Source organism: Xenopus tropicalis, chromosome 3 (assembly GCF_000004195.4).
Source record: "Xenopus tropicalis strain Nigerian chromosome 3, UCB_Xtro_10.0, whole genome shotgun sequence".
Lineage (NCBI taxonomy): Eukaryota > Metazoa > Chordata > Amphibia > Anura > Pipidae > Xenopus > Xenopus tropicalis.
This window is the reverse complement of record NC_030679.2, coordinates 13271943-13287121: the sequence shown is the minus strand read 5'-3', so window position 1 is coordinate 13287121 and position 15179 is coordinate 13271943.

Genomic DNA, 15179 nt, shown 5'->3' with positions numbered 1-15179 from the left:
GTCTGACTTGGTCACTGTGTGAGAGAGAATGCTCTTTGGTTAATGGGATATAGACATGCCAAAACAAAACCATGCAGGTTCCCCAAATATTCACTCATGATTGTGCTTCATAGTCACCTACTCGCAGAAGTGAGATGTGTAACTGTACATGTAAGGTGCAATCAAGAAAACCTGTTTTTCTACTGTATATTTTCATTTTAGCATTTCCTTGTTGCCCATTTTTTAAGGTGAACCCATGGTTTAATTTTAATGAAGGCTTGGAAACATCTAAACTGCTTTTATCCTGTTTTGGGGTATTATAAATTGAATTGGCATTGTATCGTGCCATGTGTTTTAGGGTCTTATACATGGAACTGGCACTGTATTTATCCTGCCATGTGAACTAAGGGTATTATACATGGAATTGGCACTATGTTTATTCTGCCATGTTTTCTGGGGTATTATACATAGAATTGCCACTACATTTATCCTGCTGTGGGTTCTGGAGTATTATACATAGAATTGGCCTGTATTTATCCTCCCATGTGTTCTGGGCTATTATACATGGAATTAGCACTGTATTTATGCTGCTATGTGTTCTACCATTTAAAATTATTGTTTATCGGAAAGTTGCTTAGTATTACATTTATTTGCTATGAGTTGGGGTAAAAGGAAAAAAAAAACAAAAACAAATTTGGATTTCTCCTTAGATAACACAGGGGGTGTGGGTACTACAACCTTCTTCAATACAATGGCACTCAATTTTATAATAGAAAAGTGCAGCCAATTCAATTTTTTAGGGAAAACAAACTCAAAATTGGAGAATGATTACATAAAGGCAAATATATACAGTAAATCCTCCCTAGGGAAGTTGGACTGAAATCAATGTGGTTCTGCTTCAGAGTGAAACCTTATTACTGCACATTTCTGTACAGGACATCATCTGCACTGGAAACAGCCAGCAGTTTCACTGCCATAATGAGAAACACTGGTAGGGCAGGGCTTTGGTGGAGTGGATTTTGGGGCTGTGGATAAAACATGTAAATTACACTATAATATTGATGTGTTGTGCCATGATGGGAGTTGAGAAACTTGCGTCGGGTGGCAGCACCCCCAAAGTTACCTGGGGCAGCAAAAAGCCTCTCCTGGTGACTTTAAGAGCCGAATTTCATGTTTCTCAACAGGAAATTTAGCTTTGCTAGTGCAGAGAGTGCAATTGCACGTAGAATACGCCACCAAGCCACCCCCTGCAAAAAGTCTTTGGAGGGGCCTGACAGGCACTGAAGCATACCCTTCACCCCCTCGCCGCACACAGATGTGAGCAGAAGTGAGTCATGGCAACTTCCCACACAGGGTACACGATCTTTCAGTGGCTATAGTCTTCTATAGTTACAACACTGCTTGGGTCTATCAAACATAGTTACCTGTGATAGTCAAGTGCTAATTTGAGGCAAATATAAAGTTTTCACGCTTTGAAAAGCTGGGGATCTGTATTTCCCAATGCTGCAGGGCTTTGGAAAGAAAGCTAAGCACACAATATTTTACATTTTTAGAAAAACAATACAAAGCATGCATATATTATATGGCAAAAGACAGCTCTGTTGCTTAGTTTCACACCCAGCATGTCACCAAGTGATTCCCACACCCACAAAATACAGCAAATTTCAAGAATGTTCAGGTCAGGAATGCTTGCTCCTATGTATAACATTCGGTGGCACCCAAACAAAAAAGGTGCACTCTTGGTCACTGCAAATCATCAATGTTAATTAAAAAACCAGATGCATTTCATGCAGCGATGCACTTTGTATATGCAATGCTATTCAGTGTAGGCCAATGGGTGCTAGGCTTTCCAGCTGAAGCACCTCTTGGAGGTGTAATCAGATTGTTGCATCAGCTTTTCAGCCATAGGTCCAATATCTAGGGTAGAAAATAATTTTTCAACTAAAACCTCATAAGAAACAAGCCAGGAGATGCATGAGTCTCACCCAATATCACCCACACCGTAGCCGGGACGGGTGCCATATTGTTCACATATTGTCGCATTTTTTGGGGAAGAAAAACACCATCAATTAGGGGTGGGAAACACAATCATTCCCCCCATTTTCCCCCAATCTGGGCTCTTTTAGCTCACACGTCCAGTGGGGGAATGCTCTATGCTCTAATGTCGTAAAAAGGCCATCAATTTAATCAATGATAAAAGCCGTTAAACCTCCAACAGTAGCCTTATGGACAAGTACTAAAATAGATGAAATTTATAGACATCTGGGGTTCTGCAGTTGGATTGAACCGAGACTGTGGCTGACTCCATTTAGACTTATTCTATGTGCCTAGTATATGCTGTGTTGAGAAATATGAAACAGGCTTATCTATTGACCTAGCTGGACCTTGGTTAATGTCTATAGAATCTTTTAGAGAAAACTGAGGCACATTTGCTGAGTATAAGCTATTAATGATATGAGCATGAAGCGCAGAAGGATAAGCCTAATAAAAAACAGATTTATTTCTTAATTTCAAAGAGTGATCTTATCCAAAGCAGCCTGAGAAAGGAAAATAGAAACATTCTTATTATAATGGGTTAAACATGCACTGGTACATCACTGGTTCAGCTTTGCTCTTGTTCCAGGAATTGTCAGTCTTCTACCCCAATGTCTCAGGGATGGACATAGAGCATGTGAAGCCAATGCACCTGTACAAGGGCCCTTAATGGCTCAGGGGCCATTAGTAACCCATACAAATCGTGTTTTTTCTGTAAATAATATACTGGTAGCATGACACCTGAAGGTCATCACCCACTAAGGCCTTGGATGATTGTCAGTTCAAGTCCCACATGAAGGTCCACCCTTAGCTTGTGAAATGGGAACAGATATAGGAAAATATAGGCATCAATCAATCAGCCATAGTTCCAAGAATATCTAGGACAACAAATACACATTCACCCCAAATCTCAACCTAATTAGCCTACAAACTGGACTTTGGGGTATATTTTGGAGAGCAAATAGCTGCTCTGCAATAGACCTCAGGCTGAACCCCTGTGCCATTGCTCTAAATGAAGAGCAGTGCCTTCCTACCACTCCTGTCACCTATTACATTTAGCTGAGAGTGGGTCCTTCTGGTTAGGTTGTCTGGTGGACCCTAGGGCCCACAATGTTTACAGGAGCATTCCTATTACAGGGGAGATCTAGAAGTTACCATGAAAAATAATCTCTTGAAACTTGAGCTCATGAAACTTCTTAGCAAGACAAATTCAGCAGGACCTTTGCATTTGTTTTTTTTTGCTATGTAGGTATCTCTCTGTGTATTTGATTAGAATCACTTCAGTTAAAAGCTGCTCCTTACCGTTACATTCACAGGCGGTGGGGAGGTGGTGGCCTCTCTGGTTGTATATCTATGGGTTGGTATTGCTGTAAATACTGCAGAATGGAAAAAAAATAAATAAAAATAAAAGCTCTTTCTTGTTTGAAATGAATAAGCATGCAAAGGGCTTGTGAACATTCGCTTTTAAAGGGACACTATCATTAAAGTAATAAAGTTGCATTAAAAAAATCTGATTTAAACTCAAACCTATTTGCATCTTTTCATGGCATCTTTATTTTCTCCCAATCATGTGATTCTTGCTCAGTCTCATCCATAGTTGGAAGGTCCCTTGGATATATATGCACTGGAGCCTGGGCATCACTATGTTTCAGAGCAGAATCAGATCTTTTAAGTTATGAAGTTTATCCCTTCCAGAACAAAATAACATGAACATCTCAATACTCTGAAATACGTCTTTGAAATACAACAGACAAGGCTGAAACATGGAACTTCGAGGAAGACAACTTAATACCTCTGTCAAGTAAAGCTGAAAATTGGTACCACTGGGGCTCCTTAGATCTGAGAACCACGCTTGGTGTGGCCAAAAGGGGCACCATAATTATGATGGCTTTTTCAAGCAGGGGTTGAGAGTTAATGAAGAAAAAAATACAGAAATTTCACCAACACATCTACCGCCACTTTTTGAGGTTGTGCAGGCAAAATATATAAAAGCTTTTGTGTTTTCCCTGGTTGCTATCATATCAGCCACAGAATTTCCCCCAACGGGACAACCTGGTGAAACCCCATTGGGTTGAGGAACCACTTGTTTCATGGGCATCATCCTGCAAGTCCCTCCATGCCTGTTGACATGTCCCACTGTGTGGAATAGTTGTGCTATATACTCACTGGTATGCCTTTCTTTCAAGGTAAATAAAAAAAGGATGACCTAGTTGCCCACTTATCTAGGACTTTGATTGGTAATATTGGCAGGACAGGCGATGTGGTCATGTCAGGAGTCAGCTTGCTTCTTTTGAGTAATGATGATCCATGAATAGAATGGGCCGGCCTGCCCAGAGGGAAGATATCGCTGAACTGCCATGTGGTTTGTTGTTCAGAGATCCTTGTCTCTAGTCCCACTATCTAACTATTTCATCCTGGAAATTGTGAAGATGCAACTGAGTATAAGGCCCTTCCTCTGTTCATTAGTCCCAGCATCCTCATCTCCTGTTGTGCTCTGGCTTCTGTCCAACAGGCTTCTTATCGGTTCTCAGCAATTGGATCCTCCTTGCTTTCAGGAACATCTTCTCATGGATGTTGCCTAGGATCATACTCAGAAACTGGAGAATCCACTGTGGGCAGGGTGGACAAGTTACCTATATTGTCTTCATTGAACAGATAACACAGTATTAAAGTGTTTAGAAACCTATTATTTTAGTGTTTGTGTTTTGCTTTTTTCACATTTACATGGAACAGCAGGGGGCACACTGGCTACACACTCATGATATTACCAATGTGAAACTACTAATATCATTAAATCTAAAAAAAAACCCAAAAAAACAAAAATATATTTATATATATATATATGTAAATTGCATGAGTTCAGAAGAGAACCCACAGCATTTCCTCAAATCTCCAGGGTGCTGGGAACGTAGGGCTTCTTGTATGTTACTGGTATGATTACATGGGCATGTGGGATTATTTTCTTTAAGGAACTTTTCTCAGTACAAAAAAAATAATTGCAGTGTATGCACCAGCAAAATCACTTGTCTGTGTAAATCTGTTAACCGGAATTCTGCTAATCAGTGCCCCCAGTTTCTGGAGTAGGCTCAGAACTCATCCGCCTTTCAGTAAGCAGAGATCCAGAGGCTGCCCGGGATCCTGTCAGTGTCAGACAAGACTAGACAGTTGCAGGATGACCGTAACCTATTGGGTCTTTAATCTCTATGTCCACCAAATGTTATACACTCTGTCTATATTTACAGGTGTGGATGTGTGGGGAATGGTGGACTCTCCTTGTTCCAGAGTAGGCCACATTTATAGAAAATATGTACCATACAAAGTTCCTGCTGGTGTCAGCCTAGCGAGGGTAAGGTGCCTTCTTCTTCCATTTGAGAAATGCATGGCTATACAGATATATACGCAGTATTTTAGACATAAAGCCAATGCACATTATTTCCCTTAGGCATAGACCAGTGCTGTCCCAGCTCTTATACAGTCTGGAACCAGTTATTCTGTAAATACCATGTTCGTTAGGTGGAGTTTAGAAGGAAACACATATTTAACCATGGGACTGTATTTAGAATGTTTTGCATGCTGTGATGTGCAGGTTCTTCCTTTGCTCAGAGTGATACTTACATAGAGTGTTTGAGCTCCATCTAGAGGCATTAATAGATATTAACATGCACCGCACACCACACATGGCACACCGCTTCAAAGCTTCACCAGAAGCACCGGGATTTAATTTTTTTTTTTTGAAAAAGTGTATTGAGTAAGTACATACTGCCATTAAATCCCGGAGTTGCATGGATTTTTTTGTGAACTATATATATCAGTGCTGTCCAACTTCTGTTGTACCGAGGGCCGAAATTTTTCCGACCTACGTGGTGGAGGGCCGATAATGGAAGCCAGTTTTGACCACTCCCCTTTTTGAAACTGCACCCACTTGAAACCACACCCATGTTATCACATGACCATACCCATGTTAATGGTTGTAGTACAGCAAAAACCTGCCATACTCTGCTTGCCCTACCCTGCCTGTGTGTGCCATAATCTGCCTTCCCTACCCTGCCTGTGTGTGCCAGACTCTGCCTTCCCTACCCTGCCTGTGTGTGCCATACTCTGCCTTCCCTACCCTGCCTGTGTGCCATACTTGGCTGGTTTGTGCCATACTTGGCCTGTGTGTGCCATACTCTGCCTGCCCTACCCTGCCTGTGTGTGCCATACTCTGCCTGCCCTACCCTGCCTGTGTGTGCCATACTCTGCTTGCCCTATGCTGCCTGTGTGTATGGCACACACAGGCAGCATACAGTGACACAATGCTGGCACTGCTCCTACAGTCTGCACAATAACTATATATTAAAAAACTTTTTAATTGCAGTACCACCTCAGTATATGTTATAAGAGTAAGCCATCAAAGCAGCCAGACAGGTGGGGGGCCACACAGAGGGGGGTCGCGGGCCGCATGCGGCCCGCTGGCCGCCAGTTGGACAGCACTGATATATATAATGCATAGTATTTCTCTTGTAAATGAGAGTTTAAATGCTGTGCCCCCAGCTGCTTGGGGAGAGGTACAGTTAAACAGGGTGGCACTGCACCGTGGGGCATTCTACATCACAGATTACTATAGGAAGCAGTGACATGCAGAAAGGGGCAGACCTAGATATTTCTTGTTCAGTCAGAGTTAAACCAACTGAGTGTTTGGGGCCCATGTTATTAGAAGCATTCTGATATCATCTTATTTTTTTTGAAGATTTGTAATGTAAGGATGGACATGTGTGTGGGCGTAAAGCACGTCACTTCTGGCGCTTAAATCCGCCTGGAAGCTTGTAACAAAGGGCGCAATAGTAATACGTGGGGAGCCAGAAAGGTATGAAGGTGGCTCTTAGCCACACTGGGGCACTAGTACGTGCAAACACACCGTTCCTTACACTGCTTTTCTGTGCAGGGGTTCACTCTGGGTTGGAGAGAAGATATACGTCCTGGCATCCCACAGCACACTATGAAGTCTTGCTTTGATGCCGTGTCACAAACGAGCCGTCACCCTCTTTGACTGTCATGGCATGAAGGGCAACCAACTGTGGAAATACAGAAGGGTGAGATGCCCAGGAATGTTACAAAAGCCCATTTGTGTCAGCAGAGCAGAAAGAGACAACTTTAAAGGACTAGAAATCTCACTGGGGGGAAGTACCCAATATGTTATAGACACCCCCCTCAAATTCAGCTGTTAACTTTGTTTTCAAGGCTGATTCTCCTTTTGAGAAATAAATACACCAGCCCGAGGAGCTCTCTATCGCAGGGTTGTGCTGCACTTCTATGTTGCTTTCCAGTCCCTGGTGTAGACTTAAGCTGTCCATACACTGACAGATTTAAGATGCCAAATTAGGCCCCTACAGACCAAGTGCCCATTTATATGCTGGTTAAGGGCCTTCCCTGACATCTATTGTATGTGGCTGAAAAACAGGCAAGTTTAGAAGACCTATGAGGCGATGACCAAATGGGCGCATTGATGTGGTCCTTTCCCAACAGGCCTGGTTTTAGTCCCAGTTATGATCTGTCTGTTGACCTGGGGACCAAAAAACCCTTTTAGCCTGATTTGACCCATTATGTAGGTAGCAAATTCAGACATAGTTCTGATTGTTTGCCGAGTCGCCAAACAAGCAAATCTGTATTTGTATGGCCATGTTATTACTTATGCTTGTACAGTGGAGTAAAATCTTCTGATATCACTATCCCAGTTGTCCCTCCGCTGTTGTACGTGCCACTCAGTGAATGATTGGTGATGTCCCCTAAAAGATCTAACAGTGTATGGCCAATCTTAAACCTTTAGGGCAGGGGTACACGGGGAGATTAGTTACACCGCAACAAATCTCCTTTGTCACTGGCGTCTAATCTCCCCCAATGCCTCCCCACCGCCTAGACTGTAAATTGCCGGTGGGATGGCATACGCGTTGCTGAGATGTCCTGCAGTCGCCAGAAGTTTCCTCTGAAGACAAGTTGGGCCGACTGTGGGGCATCGCAGTGACCCGTATGCCATCCCACCGGCAATTTACATTCTAGCCAGTGGGATGGCATTGCGGGGAGATTAGCGTGACTAATCATCCCGTGTACCCCTGCCCTTACACCTTCATTACTTGTTCTTTCCCTCAGTTATCAGAGGTGCTGAGGACCTAACCTAATTTATTCCTGTGTGATGGGGTTTTGTCTTTCTTGCAAAAGTGCAAAGAAAGCGCAGTTTGTAGCAGTTTTTGCACTTTGCCACCCTGCCCTGTACTTTCAGTTATTCACTGCCAATAGCTACTTTATGCTGAAACCAGCCTGTTAAGGCCCCCATACACGGGCCGATAGAAGCTGCCGATATGGGTCCCTCGGACCGATTCGGCAGCTAATCGGCCCGTGTATGGGAAGAAACGAGCGGCCTGGCCGACCGATATCTGGCCTGAAATTGGCCAGATATCGATCGGCCAGGTTAGAAAATCCAGTCGGATCGGGGACCGCATCGGCTCGTTGATGCGGTCCCCGAACCGACTGCCCATGGCCGCAAATGCAATCCGATCGTTTGGCCCCAGGGCCAAACGATCGGATTATTTTTTTTTAAAGCAACTTCCAACCCGATATCGCCCACCCGTAGGTGGGGATATCGGGTAAAGATCCGACATCGCCAAGCGAGCGGATCTTATAGTGTATGGGGACCTTTAGGGTGAATTCTGTCAGCAGTTTACAACATGATTGGGTTTTTTGCAGCCAGAAAGATTCAGCTGAAGAACAATCTAACGGATAACAATGATAATGACTTCTTGTAAAACAAGCTTATTAAACAGCTACCACAGATGTCATTTCCTCCTTATTAGCAGGCACAGGTACAGTGTTTAGTGCAAAGAACACACATGCAAGGAGAGAATGAGTACAAGACCTTTAAAGGAACAGTAACATGAAAAAAATATGGGGGGGGGGGGCAGCCAGTCAAGTTGAAATTGGGCCAAATGGCACAGGTTACATAGAAGGTAATAAACTCTGCAGAATACAGTGGGGTTCTACGTTCTATAGAGAGTGTCTGCTACGTAACCTGTGCCTTGTCTCCCTTTACAGATTGAATAGCTACCCCCATGGCTATACAACTGGCCCTCCAACATGCTGTATGAGATAGAATTGGCCCACTACATGTAATAAGTTGGACAGCACTGATATAGTAGTGTTTCTGAAGCAAACATACCAGTGTTACTAGTGCAGGGCAAAACTACATTACATTACATTAACATTTATTTATAAAGCGCCAACATATTCCGCAGCGCTGTACAATAAGTGGGTTACATACATTGGACATACAGAGTAACATATAAAGCAATCAATAACCGATACAAGAGGTGAAGAGGGCCCTGCCCAAAAGAGCTTACAATCTACAAGGAGAAAGGGTTGAGACACTACATTTCATTTTAATTACTTCTGTGCTTCTGTGCCAGCAGCACTGCTGTTATAGGGGTAGTTTACCTTTAACTTCATGTTTAGACAATGACATTCTGAGACAATTTGCAATTTGTTGTAATTTATTATTTTTTGTGCTTTTTGAATTATTCAGCTTCAGTTCTCCCCCTCATTTATCTGGTTGCTTGGATCCAATTTACCCTAGCAACTAGGCAGTGAAAAAGCAAATCATTCAGAAACTATGAAAAACATAGACCAATTTACAGTTGCTAAGAATAGAGAATATCAAGCAAGTGCCTATTATTGGCTATGAATTAATATTGGGATAGTTCATTGTTTGTATGGGGTCGTATGGAGATCTAATGCTTTTCTTGGCTTCCCTTTTAGGATAAGATGTGTATCATCCAACTAGCAACAGTTGCATGGGTTGCAATGAGGGCGAGTACAAGATCTTCATGAATATGTGCAACCCCTCCTCGCCAACGCACCAATCGACGTTTGAACACATTTATTCCACAATCCTCGAGGCCTTGACTTATAGAGGGAGAAATATACAGATATAAATAGAAATATATATATTTTAAAACTATATTTTTTACTGGTTGGTTTTTTTTGAGGGGGGGAGATGATTTTTATATGTGCGTGTTGGATAAAGGGATATTTTGGAATCATTGGTGCAGGCTGGCTGTGTTATTAATCATGCTTTGACCTATCAAACTGTTAAAATGATCTGTCATTTAGAATTTCTTCCCAGTGACTGTGAGTTAGAGACAGCAAGTGACAATACTCTCCTATTTATTCTAACCCTGTTCAGATGTACATTCATGTTTATTGTTTTGTTTAATCAAATCATAGCAAACAGCCTGCTAACATGTGCCACGTGCTGAATGTATCTTATTGGGTCCTTCCTTACACCAGGATCTTGCTGTTCTGAGCACTGTATTTCTGCAACTGGCCAAGCATGGCTATTGATTACCAAATTGGCAGTTGGTCAGTTTGCATGCAGAGCCCCTGCTAATCTTTAGCAAAGTCAAATTGTAATGTGCTGGGTGGGCATTCATAAGAAAGGAAGCCAAACACGTCACAGGTTAAACTGTAGCAAGATGTGGGGCCGCACACCTACATATCTGCCTGCATTAGTGTCCCAAAATCCTACAGTGTGGCTTGCTGATTAGCCAACATCAAGGGGCTGGGTTATATCAAAATTATGATGGAATAAATCCTTTGGAGCTTTTAGTTGGGGAGCCGCAGCCGGCCAGCCCTGGTTATTATATGGAGCTGCTGAAATGTGGCACAGCCTGTGGAGAAGAAGAACCAGAGCTTACTTGAAATTTGTTATTAAAGTGTCTTACAAATGTAGTCAGACCCTTGGGCGATTCTCTCATTTTACTGAATAACAAATCCTGATTCCAACACCAGATGTCACTCACACAGCCATCTGTAGCTCTGAATAAGGCCAATGGCACATGGTGCATTTGGCTGCCTGTGTAGCAGACTAGCTCATAGAAGGGCACCAAAAAGCTGGCAAAACCCCTCCATAGACTATCATAGTCAATTGTCATAGTCACAGTTGCACCGGCAGTGTCAGTGTGATAACCATGATAGTCTTTGTATGGGTATTTGTATGCATTTTGCCTCTTTAAAGCTAGAAGTCAGCCAGACAGCAAAATATGCCATGTTCCACACTTGCCTGTATGGGAGGGTAGCACAGAGGGAGCCGTTAGTCAGAAGGAACCATGTGAAAGCACATTTGGAGTTTCCCAGAAAGTATTGAGAGTGATCCAGTGGCAATGTGAGAAATGCTTTGTGGTCAGATGAGACCAAGCTGAGTGGTGCCATTTTAAAGCTGGACATACTTTTGGACATACACAGCAATTAAAGTATGTGTATGCTGGCCACACAATCCTGACTGATATACATACCATTTGGTCGGCTGAGTAAAAGATTTCAGCCATTAATGCACCATGTTGCTCAATCCATAGCACACTGGCAGATAAGGGAGGTTTCTCTTTCACTCCCTGCTGCTCATTACACCTCAGAGCATTGAGATATTTGTGTATTTTCAGAGTATTTCTGAAATCCCATGAATTGTGCCACCACCTATCGTCATGGCAGAGCAACCCCAGTGCAATCATTTATATATTGCTTTTTTTTTTATTTCTTTGTTTCTAATAAAGCATTAATACAAATGGGCAGCACTGCAACTGCTGAAGCCTGAACTACTGTATATCGTAGTGCCTTGCTGGACAGGAGAACAGAGGGGCTAAAGTTATGAGTTTGCACTTTGTACATGTAATAACTGTTATGTGTCCCTTAATCCCTCTGTGCCCAGAGCCACAATCTCCAAATGAATGTTTAGCTTTCTGTACGGAGGTTTCTTTAATTAACACACATTGCTTTTAGGAGGAAACGGTTTTAACTGGAGTGATGGAAATATACAGGGTTAAGCAGATAAATCCCATGCCTTTCCAGATGCCATGAAACAAGTGGCTCTTAGACTCGATGGGCACTGGTCTCTGTACAAGACAGATCTAGGGTGTCTGCAATTACAAACACAAAGACACTGTAAATTATTTATCGAAATGATGGCTTCTGGGTTAAAAAAAACAACAAATATTCTTTTTATGAATAACTGGGTTGCAAATAGAGGTGCATTATTTGCATTTGGATATACTGTAGTTGGATAGTAATGATATATACAATTTGTTTGCTGAAAGCGATAACTGTTTTTTTATTGCAAGGAAATGTAATCTGTGGCTCCATCTGATGCCGATATACAACTCCCAACCTTTTGTACTTGTAGCTGTTTCCGTGCCCCTTGGATAGAGAACTGGCTGAAGGATCGATTACAAAGTGGCGGTAAATGGAACATTTTCTAATTGGGCCAGTGTTGTTAGCGGAGTACCGCAGGGGTCAGTGTGTTGGGGTATCATTAATGGAGAAGGATCTGGGTTTTTTTGTAGATTTTTGTATAAGTTGTCTAATTCCAGGCAGTGTTATTCTGTAGCTACTAAAGCAAATAAAGTGCTGTCTTGTATAAAAAAGGGCATTGACTCAAGGGATGAGAACATAATTTTGCCCCTTTATAGGTCCCTGGTAAGGCCTCACCTTGAGTATGGGGGCAGTTTTGGGCTCCAGTCCTTAAGAAGGATATTAATGAGCTGGAGAGAGTGCAGAGATTGCAACTAAACTGGTAAAGGGGATGGGAGATTTAAGCTATGAGGTTAGACTGTCAGGGTTGGGGTTGTTTTCTCTGGACTCTGATGGACTCTGATCTTTATGCAACCCAGCAGAACTATGTAACTATGTAAAGGTGGCTATACACGTAGCAATAACGATCTTTTGTGAGACCCTTGGTTGCACGAAAGATCGTTCCCACCCTCCACTGACGTTCAGGGCTGCATAGTCAGATATGGAGGGAGAAACAATAGAAATTCTACCTCCACCTACCAATTCAGCCCTAAAAGTAGATTTTGCTCGAGCACCTTCAGTGGCCCTGATTAAAATCTTTTAACCTTGCCGATAGACAAGATGACCGATATATCTGCAGCCTTTGCGATATCGGTCGCCACGAGGTTTCGCACGATAATATCAGTAGGTGAATGGCCAGCTTAACTATCTTACAGCCCTGCACATTGTTAAACCCCTGCATCCTGTGTCACCCGCATTTTTTTTTAGAATTTCGCAAATAGGTCAGAGCCCAAGTCTGACACTGCAAGTATAGTGCTTTGGTTTACTATACTGTGCATTCACTTGCCCAGGGTGGCACAGGGGATACTTGGGAAATAGATCAAATCCCAGGGAATTACAATTATTAAGGAATGCGTGCACTGGCTGGGGCAAGAAATTAGCTTTACATCTTTACAGTAATAGGAAATTGGTTTTAAAAAAAAGCTCTTTGCATTGCAAAACATTTGCATTTCAGAGAAATTCTTCAGTGCTATGGAATGCCTCAACGTCATTGGCCAAATAAATAGACCAATAGGTGTGTGCATTTAAAACAATCATTTTTGCAGGCAAACAGTCTGCATATCCAAGCTCAGCACCTTTGAAGTATATGGTTTCTCCTTTGTAACAATGCACTGCTCGGTAGATCTCCAAAACTATGGAATAGCACAGTCTGATTGGTTAGATGAACAGCCGTGTGATTTAGGATAAATAGAGAGAAGGCAGAATGAATGGATTTAATCTGATCATTCAGACAGGAGTGTTAAACTCTGTACCATTAAATGTGTTTTGTTTTAAAATGTAACATTCTAACTGCTTGTCTGTTTGTATTGGTATTAATGTTCTTTTTTCCATACTATTTTTCTAATGGTAATGGTTTCAATTAAGAAGTAGAAATCTGCAGAATAAGCTTAAAACCAGGAAAGAGTAGAAAATAAAGGCAGAGACCTACATCATACTAAAGGCTCATTTTAAGGTAAAGTGCCCCAGCAGTGTATTACACACCACATTTCTGTAGCACCTACTAGCAGACCCCAACCGTCACATTAACCGCTCTCCTATTGCTTTACACTCACTAACCCAGATATTTAGTATGCCACAGGAAAGGCTGGGGGACCTACTGCTGCGTGATTCTGTAGTATCTTAAAGGGCATGCCAACCCAAAAACAAAATGTTGGCCAGTTAAAGAAAATGTAATTCTAGGCAAGATTCCAATATACATTCATTACAAATATACAATGGTTGTAACGTTATGCGTAACAGATCTTGCCAGACTAATTTAGTCGCCTTTTATGAGGAGGTGAGCAGGAACCTCGATGCTGGAATGGCAGTTGATCTCATCTACCCTGTTTTCCCGAAAATAAGACACTGTCTTATATTTTTTTAAGCTCCAAAATATGCACTAGGTCTTATTTTCAGGGGATGTCTTATTTTTCCATGAAGAAGAATACAGTACACATTTATTGTTGAAAAAAAAGGACATTTATTACCTGTATATGGTACAGTAATAACGGTAGTTTTCATCACAAACCAGCATAACGGTAGTTTTCATCACAAACCAGCATAACGGTAGTTTTCATCACAAACCAGCATAACCAGACAAACTGTGGATCCAATTTCTTGTTACTACGCTGCCATTGTTTCCATGTACAACGGTATGGTACATTTACTCAATGACAATCAAGTCATCATCTTCTGGAACCTCATCATAACAATCCACACCCTGAAGTTCCAGGTCAGTTACTTGTGACTCCATTTCTTTCAGAATCAGTGGACCAAATCTCTCATGTTTAGCAATAGCACTGTCCTTAAATGAGTACTTCTTATCAAGGTAGCCAGCCCGTAATGCATGTTCAATGCAACTCAGTGATTTTCTCCCATGACTTCTTCACCCAAGTCACAATCTCTTGCAGTTTAGGCTTCACAAAGTTTCCACGCTGATTTCTCACCATTCTATTTTCAATGTAGTCATTAACTTCCATGCGCAAATATTCCTTGAATGGCTTGTTTATTGCAATATCAAGAGTCTGGAGATAGGCTGTCATTCCTGTGGGAATCATTACTTGATCTATTTTTCTTTCATGAAGAAATGACTTCATATCTTTAGCACGGTGAGTGCTGGCTGCATCCCAGACTAGCAGACCTCTTTGGCCCCCTCGCATAACAAGTGGCAGCATTAAATCGACCCACTTTCTTATAACTGCTTGTGTGGCCCAGGCTTTTTCAGTTTCAAGAATTCCCGAAACACGTTCAATCTTTTCCTTCTTGCCCTTAGAAATGATTAGAGGTGTGATTTTAGTGCCATCCAGACGAATTGCCAA